Below are 12,580 nucleotides of genomic sequence, written 5' to 3'. Positions count from 1 at the left end.
GCCCCAGACGCAGTGGCCCATCTATCAAGTGAGCTGTATCTTGGAGCTACCTCTAATTAAGGCACTCATAAACTCACAAACCTGCCAGGGATGACCAATCTTGTTAGAATGGCACTTAAGGCTCCCTACCATCCTTCCAAGGTACCCCTCTGATTCCCCAACTTTATCCCTGCCCTGCATTCTCCCTGGTTCCAGAATCTCTCCCCACTCCTGCTCCCCCTTAGCACCTCCAGGTCTTCTTCCTTGCTAGCCCCCCAACCTGGAACACCTTCTGAAGATTCCGTCAGACCCTACAGAGTTCGGAAGTGCTTTCTCAGCCTTCCAGCCTTCCCAGATTCCAAGTTTCTGCATGTCTAGAAGCCCCTCTCTTGAGACCCTCTTCAGAACCCTCTGCTGGGAGCCTGGCTAATTGTGGGTATCTTCTTTGCTAACCAGCCCACTCCTGGCCATTAGGGACAGTCTCTTCATCTGTGTGACCCCACTGCAAATTTCACAGTGCCTGGGCAGTAAAAGACACCAGGAAGAAGTGACAGGGGTGGGGAGACAGGTCACAGGGAGCCAAGGTCAGATGCCATGTGCAGGGCCTAAGAGCCACCTCCAGGAGTCAGACAGATAGCAACAGGGCGCCAGAGCAATCCCCACCTTGTCTCCATCAGCCACACCAGCATAGCAGACCCTTCCTCCCGTACCCCTTCTCCCCATCTTCCTTCACATCCAAATGGAAAGCAGCGAACAAAGTAATAAAAGACCCCAAATCCCCTTGGTCAAGACAATCTCCAAGCTTCCCTTCTCCCAGCCTTGCCACTTCCACTTGGGCTCTGGTCTGGAGAGATGTCCCACGAGTCCCCACACCAGCTTTTTGCAACAGAAGGACGGAGCAAAGAGGCCCCTGCTCAGGGTGGGAACAGCAGCCTCCCAGGTCCTGCCACACAGCACTAGCCTCGAGAACCCAGCACCCTACTCCCCAGACCCACCCCTCGCCACTCGCTGGATTGCATAGCTTCTGAAATCGGACTTGTGCAGAACGGCTGTAGGAAGAACATTCCAAAGCAAATAGAGGACTGCAAGGGCAGGCTGAGCTGCGTGTGTCAGAAGCCTGCCAAGTCTCCCAGCACCCTGTCCCGTACATCCCAGCCCCTCAGCCACCATTGGTCCTGCAATCCTTGCAAGGTTCCATGGAAGGTCAGACCCCATGGCCTCTGTAAGGGATGAGCTCCAGCCATCATCACTTTTTTCCAACCCAGAAATCGTATCAGAAGGATGGGAGGAAAGAGGGGGAGAGATCTGCTGTCTCAGAACTAATCCCTTGTCCCTCCAGCCAGCTGGCCCTCCATCAACCTTCTAAAGCTTTCCCTGCAGAGCAGCCTCCAGGTTCCAGGCAAACAAAGCAGCCCACACATTCCCCTTGGAGGACCCAGGCATCCTAGGATTTGGCATCAGATTTCAAGGGACCCCAGGAATGTTAGCCCTCTGCAGCCTCTGCTTCCAACCCCCCCCACCCCCGCCACCGCCCAAACCAAGCCCAGCACCATTCTTCAATTCTCCACACCCTTCGAGGATAAACGTTTCCTTCAAATGAAAAAAAGGTTTCTATAGTGTTTTCTGCACCAAAGGATGAGACTGCTTTTTGCACTGAGGAGAGGAGTGGGGCAAACAGTTCAATTAGTTTGAAGACAAAAGCCTGGCAAAACCCCTCTTTCATAATTGGAAGTAATGAACTTTAATAAAAACCCAGCACAGCCCCTTCAGCGTCAGATGAGATGTCGCTGAAACTCACTGGAGCGCTGTCTTTCAAGGTTCCTTCCGCAGGGCATTGCGATGAGTGAAAGCCGAGGCGAAGAAGGAGAGGTTAATAGTCCTGACGCTCTCCTGATCAGCCTCATCTGGAAGAGGATTCTGGGCTCAGAAGCGTTCCTGCCCGCCAAGGCCCTCCCCAGGATCAATCCAAGCGGGCCTCCGTGCCCCCCTCAGCACACACACGCACACATGTGTATACATGCACACACGCACACACGCTCACAGCAGGGTAGGGAGTTTGCTCCACTGGCCACAGAGCCCCTGCCTGCCGGCACTTTCTCTGAGCCAGTCAGGGTCCTTCGATCTGCTGACAAGAGGTGGATGGCCCTCTCCCAGCCTTAGAATGCCCTGTCCGGCCCTTGACCTCCCGGGCATTTGGAAAAGAAAAATTCACAAACTCACTCCTTCGATCTTGACCTGCTTCTCCTTCTCAGCACCCACGGATCCAACACCCCAGCACAACTAAAAAGAACCTTCCAGCATCTTCCACCCCAATCAACTGCTCCTCCTGACTTCCCTTGTCTTCTTTTCAGTGTTTTTATTACAAAAGTAATGGATGCTCATTATGGAAAATTCAGAAAATATAGATAAGCAATAAGAAGAAAATGAAAATATCTCATAACATCACCACTCAGAAATTACATTAGCATTTTGGTTTATAGCCTTCCACACATTTTTCTGTGCATATAAAGAAAGGTTTTGTTTTTGGAGGGCTTATTCCCCAAGCAAAACTAGCATCAGATGTGTTCCTATCGCAGTGTGTTCTCGCTCACACACACTCCGAATCTCTGGCTCCCCTCTCCCCCAAAACCCGCTCTGGGCACTCGCTGAAATCATGGCATCTGTCCCTTCATCTGTCCCTTTCTCTTCACTGCCATGGCCGTGTCCAGGCCTCCATCCCTGTACTCCCATGAGCCTCCCCACCGGTCCGACCCTCCAAGGGACAGGGACATGAAGAAATTCACTGGTTTTGCCGACCATCTGTTTACACTGTGAATATATCTGAGCAGAGTTCAGAGCGAACATCAGCAGTGTCAGTCCCAGGGATGGGTTAGTGACGGTACATTCCCACAACGCAACAGTATGCAGCTGTGAAGGAGGGATGCCATGGACAAGTGTTTAGGACACAGAGAAATGTTTAAAAAGCAGTATGCAAAACCATATTTATCGTAAAATCTCAACTTCATTAAATGTTATATTATAAATACACACATAATCCTATAACAATGAAGTGACACACGCCAGTAAGTTAATACTAATCTCTGGATAATCTTGGATGTCCCATTGCTTACCTGGATTTTCCAATACATTCATATATTGAAGATTTTCACTTTGGGCAATTCCTGTTTTTAGAAATGTGGAAGCATTGAAAGGATGCTTAAAAGCCAAAAGCATGCTTTTCCGATGTTATCATGTGTCAGTATCACCTGGAGAGCTTGTTAAGACACAGACTGCTGGGCCCCACCCCCAAAGTTTCTGATCCAGAAGGTATGGGATGGAAGGGCTGAGAATGGTCACTTCTAATGAGTCTCAGCTAAGGCTGTTGCTGGTCCAGGGACCACACTTTGAGAACCACTGACCACATTAAGGAAGAAGGCACCAAGGCATCAATGAGAAGAAGTCCCCACCCTACTGGAGGAAGATGTGCCCTTCTAGGGATCCCTGAGCTCTGTCCCTCTCTCCCTGTCCCCCCAGAAGGAAGCAGAAAGGACACACCTGAGATGTATAAGTGAAGTGACTGAAGTGACTTGTATCCTCTTCCTCCCTAGAACGAGCTCTCCAAGGCCCATTAACCCCGGGACACTGTCCCTTCCTCCCACCGTGCTGAGGTGCCCACAGAGGTGGTGTCAGAGAGACGAAGGCCTGGAGGAAGCTGCCAGGGGCAAGCTTCTGAGGGCCCAGAGAAAGCTCACACAGAGAGCCCACCAAGCAGAAACAGATGTCCAAGCACTGTCCTCCCATCACAAAAAAACCCTTCACCCTGCGGCCCCATGTTTCCAGGACTCCCTTCTTTCTTTGAGCCTTTCTTCTGCTCATTCTTTACTTCATTCATTCATTCAAAAAGTCATCCAGTTTTGCACTTGGCTCCCGATCTCATCCAGCAGGACAGACAGACCATCAACCAAACACAGCAGTGCGCAGTGGTTCAAGCTCGGTCTCAGGTGTACTTGAGGGACACGGGCCCCCCAAGGAGAGACATCAATATGAGGTGTGAAGGTGGCAGGAGTATTTAATAACACAGGAAGGAGTATTTACATACACGGGCTTCAGAGAAGCACGACAGCGTGATGGTTGGGAACGCAGGCTCTGAGCTCGCCCAGACCTGGATTCCAATCCTAGCTCTAGCTTTTACTAGCCTAACCTCTCTGGACTTCAGTCATCCCATCTGCAAACTGGTAGATAGTTTCTAAGAGGGTCCCCAATCATCTCCACCTCCTGTTTTCACCCCCCTGTGTGATCCCCTCTCTGTGCGTGTGGCTGAATCTCATTCCCGGCTTCTAATGAATAGAACATGGTGGAAGAGATAGAATGTCCCTTCTGAGACTAAGTGATAGAAATACTATGGCTTCCTTCTTGAGTTCTCTCTCTCCTCTCTGTCTCCCCCCACCCCACCTCCTTCTCTCTCCCTCCCTCCCATTTTCTCATCCCTTACTCTGAGGAGAATCAAGCCGCCATGCTGTGAGCAGCCCTGTGGAGAAGGAACCGGAGCCTCCAGCCAACAACAGAGAGCCTGAAGGCTGCCCACCATCACGTAAGTGAGCTGGGAAGTGGACCCACTCCCAGTCAAACCTGGGGATGACTATTTAACCCCGGTGGGCGCCTTGACGTCAGGTGATGGCGGTTCCGTGACAGATCCCGAGCCAGAACAACCAAGTTAAGCTTTTCCTAGAATCCCGACTCACGGAAACTGGGAGGTAATATATGTTTGGGCTTTTGAACTGTAATTTGTCGGGCAGCAGTGGAAGGCTAAAATGGTATGGACACCAATGGTATCTGACCCTGGGCTTGACATGAGGACCGAACAGGCTAATATAAGGAGAGCTCTTAGTACAGAGCATGGCACATAGTAAGTGCTTACAGATGTTACTAAGAGTAATTATAATAACAAATATCTGCTTTCCACATGTGCCCCCAGAGGAGTAGGTCTGGTGGTGTTATTTTAGACCCACAGAAAGCTGCAGGGAGACAGAGGCAAAGGTGCACGTATTAGTTTCCTATTGCTGCTGTAACAAATTATCAGCAATTTGGGGGCTTCAGAGAACACAAATGTATCACCTTATAGTATCCCCAAAATGGGTCATACGAGGCTAAAAGCAAAGTGTCAGCCGAACTGTGTTCCTTCCGGAGGCCTCGAGAGAAACATCCCTTGCCTTTTCCAGCTTCTGAAGGCTGCCCACATTCTTTGGCTCATGGTGGCATCACCCCAAATTCTGCTTCTGTTATCATGCCTCTTTCTCTGACTCTGAACCCCCTGCTCTCTCTTAAAGGACCCTCATGGTTTCCTGGGGCTCACCTGGGTAATCTAAGCTAACCTCCCTCCCCCCGGGACCAACTGAATCCCTTCGGCAGCATCCCTTGCTGGGATGGAGAACATGTTCATATGCCCCAGGGATTAGAACGACGACATGGGGGGGGGGATGCTTCAGCCTACTTGTAGTGTGGTTCCCCCTGACTCTCTGAGTCTCCTCGTCTCCAGGCAGAGCATCCCTGGCCCCATCAGCCATTGCTCCCACCAAGGACCTCACCACCTCCCCCCCCGCCCAATGCCCTCTTTGTCCCCATCACCTGATTCTTTAAAAATTAGGTTGAGATGGAAAATCTTGACACCATACTCCTTCAGGACTGAATTTAATAAGTGAAAACTTTGGTTCTCACACATTTCACAACACTTCAGGAAAACAAACATTTCCTCCCCTCCCCTGCTCACACCGTTATCAGCATGAAAACTCCTGCTTCCTATTCCAGCTGCTGCAAAGTTGCTCACACAAGAAAAGGTGAATTATTCAGTGCAGCGTTTAAGTGGCATTTAATATTTGATCAATTAGCATTCTTTGATCCGTGTCCTAACAGTAGGATGTCCCTGGCTCTGTAGCTGGATGGAGGCTTCCTCTTTCGAGATGTGTGCATATGAGTGTGTGTGTGTGTGTGTGTGTGTGTGTGTGTGTGTGAATGAGCACGCGCACACAGGGGAAAAGAGGCTCACACACGTGACCTGCATCTAAAACACATCAGAAGCACAAGCACCCAGCACCGCAGACAGAAGGGGAGGTGGGGGTGAAATGTGGAGGAGGGCAGGTCACAAGGTAGGATGTCGCCCTGGGAACCCCTGCCAGCGAGGTGCCCCCCCGATCATCTGGCACCACCATCACCCCCACGTGGCTCTGGGCAGCCCCACGCCTGGCACACAGCACGAAAGCAGCACCTGCTCAAACCAACACACAATCCAAACTTGGGGGCTTCAGCTTCAGCGGAAGCGCCCCTTCCAGGTCTTCTGCGGCTTTGGACCCGCAGCAGGCCTTGCCCCCCACCACCAGCCAAGCAGGGACAGTGGAAGAGTTTAAGATGGCTCTTTGTCCTAAAAGAGGAGTTAGGTAATCAGCCTCACATGCACGGTCTTCCTCTCTGCCAATGTGTCACTTGTAGGAACTGGACTCTGAGATTTTTGATTTCTGAGTGGAAATACTACAAAAAGAGGAATGCTGCCTCCTGACTCATTAGGGAGAAGCCTGGACACAACACAGACACGTCCTCACACACACACACGCATGTACACAGGCCCACACCCATACACACACTTCAGGCATCTCTCCAGCCAAGCGCAGCCCACCCTGGGAGCTCAGGGTGGGTACCTTCACAGGCACCCCGGCTTCAGTTCAAGGCTCCTGGATGGGAAGGAGGAGTACCGGGGGAAGGGGAGGTTCTGACCACATATGGCCGGGGCTCCATCACGTGTCAGCCCCCTCCTCGTCCCCTAATTTCGGAACAACACTGCAGGCCAGATGTGCTGCTTAACAAACCAAAAGTGGTACTTCCACACCAGAAGGAGACGGGAAGTGTCCGCGCCTCTCCCACTGTGATTTTTGTGTGGCTCCATTCGGTTGTCCCAAACTGCGGAAAAACCAAGGCTTTTGTTGGCCAGGTTTTATTAACCACAGTCATCAGCTACCTCCCGTATCCATCACTGATTGAGATAAATGACACTATTTTTTTTCTTAAAAAAAAAAATCTACGCCTAATGAAGTCTCTTTCATGCCACAATCTCAGCAGTAGAGATAAATGAGAAACAATTTCTTAGTATCCATTATTTTAAATTACAGATATCAACCCTGATGCTGTTTTCAAGGTTTATTGAATTTTCATAGATGATCATCAGCTTCTGCATTCTACACGTGTAAGAGAAACCTGAACTCGGAGAGGTTGTACGGCCTCCTTTTAAAGCCTCAATGAGGAGGGCTCCATTCCCCAGTCTCCCCAAGAAACCTTCCAGAAAGTTCCAGGGTCTCTTGGCCAGACCCTGAGAGAGAAGGGGAGGGAGAGAAGGGGAGAGGGAACATCAAGAGGAGCTTGTGGCCATCTGTCTGCTTTCCCCGGCTGAACTGGGAGCCCCACTCCCTGGCACAGAAGCCTGATCCTGTCCGTGAGCACAATAAAAAGATGGAGTGGTGAGAGTTCTAAGAAGGTCATTCCGAAGACTGATATTTCTAGGGAGAGAGGAGGAGAAAGGCTGAGCTCGGGACACCAGAGGGCTGGCATCGGATGTGTGAGAAAGCACAGGCTGGGAGGCTGGCCACAGTCAGAATCGGGGCATCCTTCTAAATGTGATCAGAGTCCACTGATGGATTTTAGTAGAGTGACAGTAAAGGGATAATACCCACAAAGGTATAAATCGAATAGAAGACAAATAGCATCAAAATTTGGGAGGCTGGAAACCAGATGGTAACTGACACAGCAGACCAGAGAACACCAGGTCTAAGCCAGCAGTGGGGAAAGCCTGGAAGCAATGGATTTGCACATCCCCAACCCCCATGTGGACCCTGGAGTCCGAGGCCCCAGGCACCTCAGAGAGTAGAGAGGCAGGTGGCACTTGAACCAGAAGGACTGCCTGAAAATCTATATGAAAAGCAACAAGATCCCCCCACCCTCCCGTGCCTGACACAGCGGGGGCTGCACCACACACACAAGCAGAAGGCCTGGGGGGGCTTGAAGGACTGCTCTCTGTACCCCCAGGTCCAGTTGAGTGTAGGGCCCAAAATGCAGATAAATGAAATAGAAGTCTACCTACCAAATGATCGGAATCCCAGGCCCTTTCCCCTGCCTGGTTCTGAAAACACTGCTAACTTGGCTCATAGGATAATTACCACTTCAGGAAAAGAGACTTATAAATAGAGACAAACAAGGGCCCTTCTTTGCTATGGGGTGAATGGGTTCTCCCAAAATTCACAACTACCCAGGACCTCAGAATGTGATCTTGTTTGGAAATTGGGTCTTCGCAGATGTCGTTAAGGTTAAGAATCAAGATGAGACCACACTGCTCATTTAGGTGCAGCCTAAATCCAAGGAGAGTGTCCTTAAAGAGACAGAAAAGGACACAGAGACACAAGGACGATGGCCATGCGAAGACAGATCATGTGCTGCCCCGAGCAGAGGACTGCCAGCAGCCCCCTAGAGGCTGGAGGAGGAAGGAAGGACCCTCCCCTAGAGGCTGCATTGGGAACATGGCCCTGCCGCCACCTTGGTTTCAGGGTCTGGCCTCCAGAAATGTCTGTGGTCAACAGTAACTTCTTTCATGACACGTCTCCAAAGGCAAAGGAAACAAAAGAGAAAATGAACTTTTGGGACTTCATCAAGATAAAACGTTCTGCACAGCAAAGGAAACAGTCATCGAAACAAAGAGGCAGCCCACAGAATGGGAGAAGATATTTGAAAATGAAACTACAGATAAAAGGCTGGGATCCAAGATCTATAAAGAACTTCTCAAACTTAATACACGAGAAACAAATAATCAAATCAAAAAATGGGCAGAAGTTACGAACAGACACTTTTCCAATGAAGACATACAAATGGCTAACAGACACATGAAAAAATGTTCAAAATCATTAGCCATCAGGGAAATTCAAATCAAAACCACATTGAGATACCACCTTACGCCAGTTAGAATGGCAAAAATGGACAAGGCAAGAAACAACAAATGTTGGAGAGGATGTGGAGAAAGGGGAACCCTCTTACACTATTGGTGGGAATGCAAGTTGGTACAGCCACTTTGGAAAACAGTGTGGAGGTCCATCAAAAAGTTAAAAATAGAGCTACTCTATGACCCAGCCATTGCACTACTGGGTATTTACCCCAAGGATACAGACGTAGTGAAGAGAAGGGCCATATGCACCCCAATGTTTATAGCAGCATTGTCCACAATAGCCAAATTGTGGAAGGAGCCGAGATGCCCTTCAACAGATGACTGGATTAAGAAGATGTGTCCATATATACAATGGAATATTACTCAGCCATCAGAAAGGATGATTACCCAACATTTGCAGCAACATGGATGGGACTGGAGGAGATTATGCTAAGTGAAATAAGTCAAGCAGAGAAAGACAATTATCATATGGTTTCACTCACTTATGGAACATAAGAAATAGCAGGGAGATCAGTAGGAGAAGGAAGGGAAGAATGAAGCGGGGGTAAACAGAAGGGGGAATGAACCACAAGAGACTATGGGCTCTGGGAAACAAAGTGAGGGCTTCAGAGGGGAGGGGTGTGGGGGGATGGGATAGGCCGGTGATGGGTATCAAGGAGGGCACGTATCGCGTGGAGCACTGGGTGTTATACACAAATAATGAATCATGGAACACTACATCAAAAACTAAGGATGTACTGTATGGTGACTAACGTAACATAACAAAAAAATTTTTAAAAAAAGAAAGAAAGAAATATTTGTGGTCAAGCGTCACAGCCTCCTTAGGAAACTAACACAGCCGCACTCCGAGGATCCTCAGGGAAGCCTACTGCCAGAAGACGCACACACCACACACACACTTCCACCCTGCGAGTCACTGCCTCGCTCTTCAAAATGAGTATGGCTCTGCAGGGCTCCGAGGCATGGGGCTATGATTTCATTTGCCTCCCCCTAGAACACCAGGACAGTCTGTGCCTTTCCCCAAAGCAGCAAGGTGCAGAGTCCCAGCAGCTAGGTGCCTTCTCCCTCCTTGCTAAGCTGTTGCCTGCGCTCCGCTCCTGCTCACCTCACCCCAGGAGGGTGAGAAAGGATGAGCCTCGGAAGCAACCTATGCCCACGATCCCTGCCTCCTTCGCTCCCCCGTAGCCATGGTCAGAGCCCTCAGAGCCCAGCTAACTGTGGCAGCCCACCCACAAGGCACCGTCTCCCACTGTCATGTGTCTCAGGGCACAGCCCTCCAACAACTGAGCGCTGAGATCCTGCCAGGCACTGGAGAAGGATGTAGAAGTATGCCCCTGAAGGTCAGCGGGGGCTGCAGCTGTAGGCTCAGCCCTGGGCATCCGAGGGGACTCTCCGGGGCCTGCAGCGTCTGTCCCTACCCCAGGACTTAGCCCCATTGCCCTCAACCTCCACCACACACCCTCTCTGGGCCCTGGAGGAGGGGGAGAGGGGGCCAAGACTTGGAGAAATCCACGTCACCCACATCACCCAGAGCCCAGGGTCAGAGTCACAGCAGGGAGAGCTCACGAAGCCAAAGGATTCCCCCCAACTCAGTCCCTGTATGGCTGGAGACACACACATTGACAACACACTAAGTTCAATCAGTCATTCATTTAGTCAGCAAGCATTAATGGAGCCCCGACCGTTTGCGAAGTCCTAAACAAGACTATGATGCTATCGGGAGGGGGAGAATAAAACAAGTGGCCGCAAAGAGCCCCAGTGTTACCACAGGGGATGAGAACGTCAAGCAGCTGCAAGTACAACACGTGCAGGTGAGCAGACCTCCAGAGAACTAGCCTTTCTCCACGGTGCACTCACACAGTGTGGGACCCCCGCCCAGCCCTGCTTCCGGCACAGCACTTCCACTGACTTTGTCACCCCAAAACTGTCAAAACTCATCCTCTCCAAGCATCATCTCAGGCCCCAGGCAAGACTTGCAGCTACAGAGACAAGAATATGATAGTCCCAACCCCCAGAGCCCCAACCATCAAGAAGCAGGGAGACAGGGGCAAACAGCCTCCTCCACAGGGACAAGGTGAGCTCTGGGTCCAGGGGGGACTGTCGGAGCCCCTCTGCTCTAGAGAGCCTGCGCAGACTTCCTGACAAAGGGCTCGGTGCCAGGGAAGGGCAGTGGAGGCCAAGGAAGACCTGGCATCTAGGAAAGTCAGAGCGGCCACCTGGCGGGGGAGGGGAGGAGAGAGGAGTGGCCAGAGCCAGAACAGAAGGGCCCTGGCGGCCCCAGTGTGGAGTTTCAGATGCTGTCACTCAGACAAAAATCGTGTTCCCAGTTCCGTTCTCAGGCTCCAAAGCTGAGTATGAACCATGACTCTGTCCCCTTTGCTCATGTGGAGCTCCTTCCCTGTTTCCTTGCACAGTAAATAGTGGTTATTTTTCTTGGTTCTCTCCCTGAACACATCATCCCATCCCGGGTGCTTCCCTGACTTCAGCGCCCGGAGGAATATCCCATATGGTGGCACGGAGGAGATGCGGGCCACTCAGGCTCATATTTGTAAGCAAAGAACAAGAGCTCGCTCATTGCCTGCCCACCTGTGCCCTCAGAACACTTGACCCAGCCCACAGGGTGGGCTGGGCAGGGCCTGGAACCTGCTTGCCACCTGAAGGGCCCTTTCTCAGGGCCTAACCCTGACCAGCCGTGGAGCTCTGGCAGGCCAGGACACTTTCTGAGGCCCATGGGCCTAGAGGCTGCCACATCCTAGGCTCCTCCCCAAGAGCCTGAGCTCCAGCCCCGGCTGAGGGGCATGATGGGCCCACAAGCAGCCCCTGGCCCTGCAGGAGACTGACATTAGACCATGCATTGTTCTTCCTTCCAGAATAAGGTTTGGGGTCCGTTCCCCTGTCTGCAAGCCAAGGAGCCAGGCCTCTTCCTGGCTTCAAGCCTCAGACTGGAGCCTCTGTCCCCCAAGCAGTTCTTAGGCCCACCCAGCCAACCAGGAGAGGGGTAGCAGCAGCCTTGGAGGTCTCACTAGTTCTGCCCTTAGGATGCCACCCCATCTGGGCACACCGTGCTTGGGTCCCCAAGCAGAAAAGTAGAGGAGGAACACGTGCAGACAGCTCACTGTGGCAACCAGGCCCTCGTGATCTGGCCCCAAAGGCATTCCCCATCTTCCGCAGCCCATGCTTCGGACAGCCTGAGCACCCCCGACCTCTGAGGCTCCAGCACTTGCCAGTGCCACCACCTACAATGCCTTTCCTCCCTGTTTATTGACCTTCTCCATACCTGAAGTATGAAATGGTCTGCTCCAGCCCCTATCCTAGGTCCATGACGTCCGCAGGACTCTTCAGACCAAGATCAAAGATCAGGACTTGCTATGGCCCAGGCTCTGCACATGGCGAGGGCGCACAGAAACTGACACTGAGCCTCCGGGGTGAACCACACTACCCCCCACGGTGATATTTCCGACCTGGACTGTGAGCTTCCGGGGGGGCAGCGCCCTGCCTCACCGGTACATGTGCAGCGAAGGGGAGCACTCCAGGGAAAACATGCTTCCAGAACCACTGTCAGTTGGCACCACAGACTCCAGACACATCTCTGATTTCACCCCTCGCACTGCAGATGGAGAACGGCCCTTTCAGAATTGGAAAGGGGTC

This window comes from Ursus americanus, chromosome 5 (assembly GCF_024610735.1).
Source record: "Ursus americanus isolate L20-20 chromosome 5, mUrsAme1.1.p, whole genome shotgun sequence".
In the NCBI taxonomy this organism is placed as follows: Eukaryota; Metazoa; Chordata; class Mammalia; order Carnivora; family Ursidae; genus Ursus; species Ursus americanus.
The sequence above is the reverse complement of the archived record's forward strand: the minus strand, read 5'-3'. Positions refer to the sequence as shown.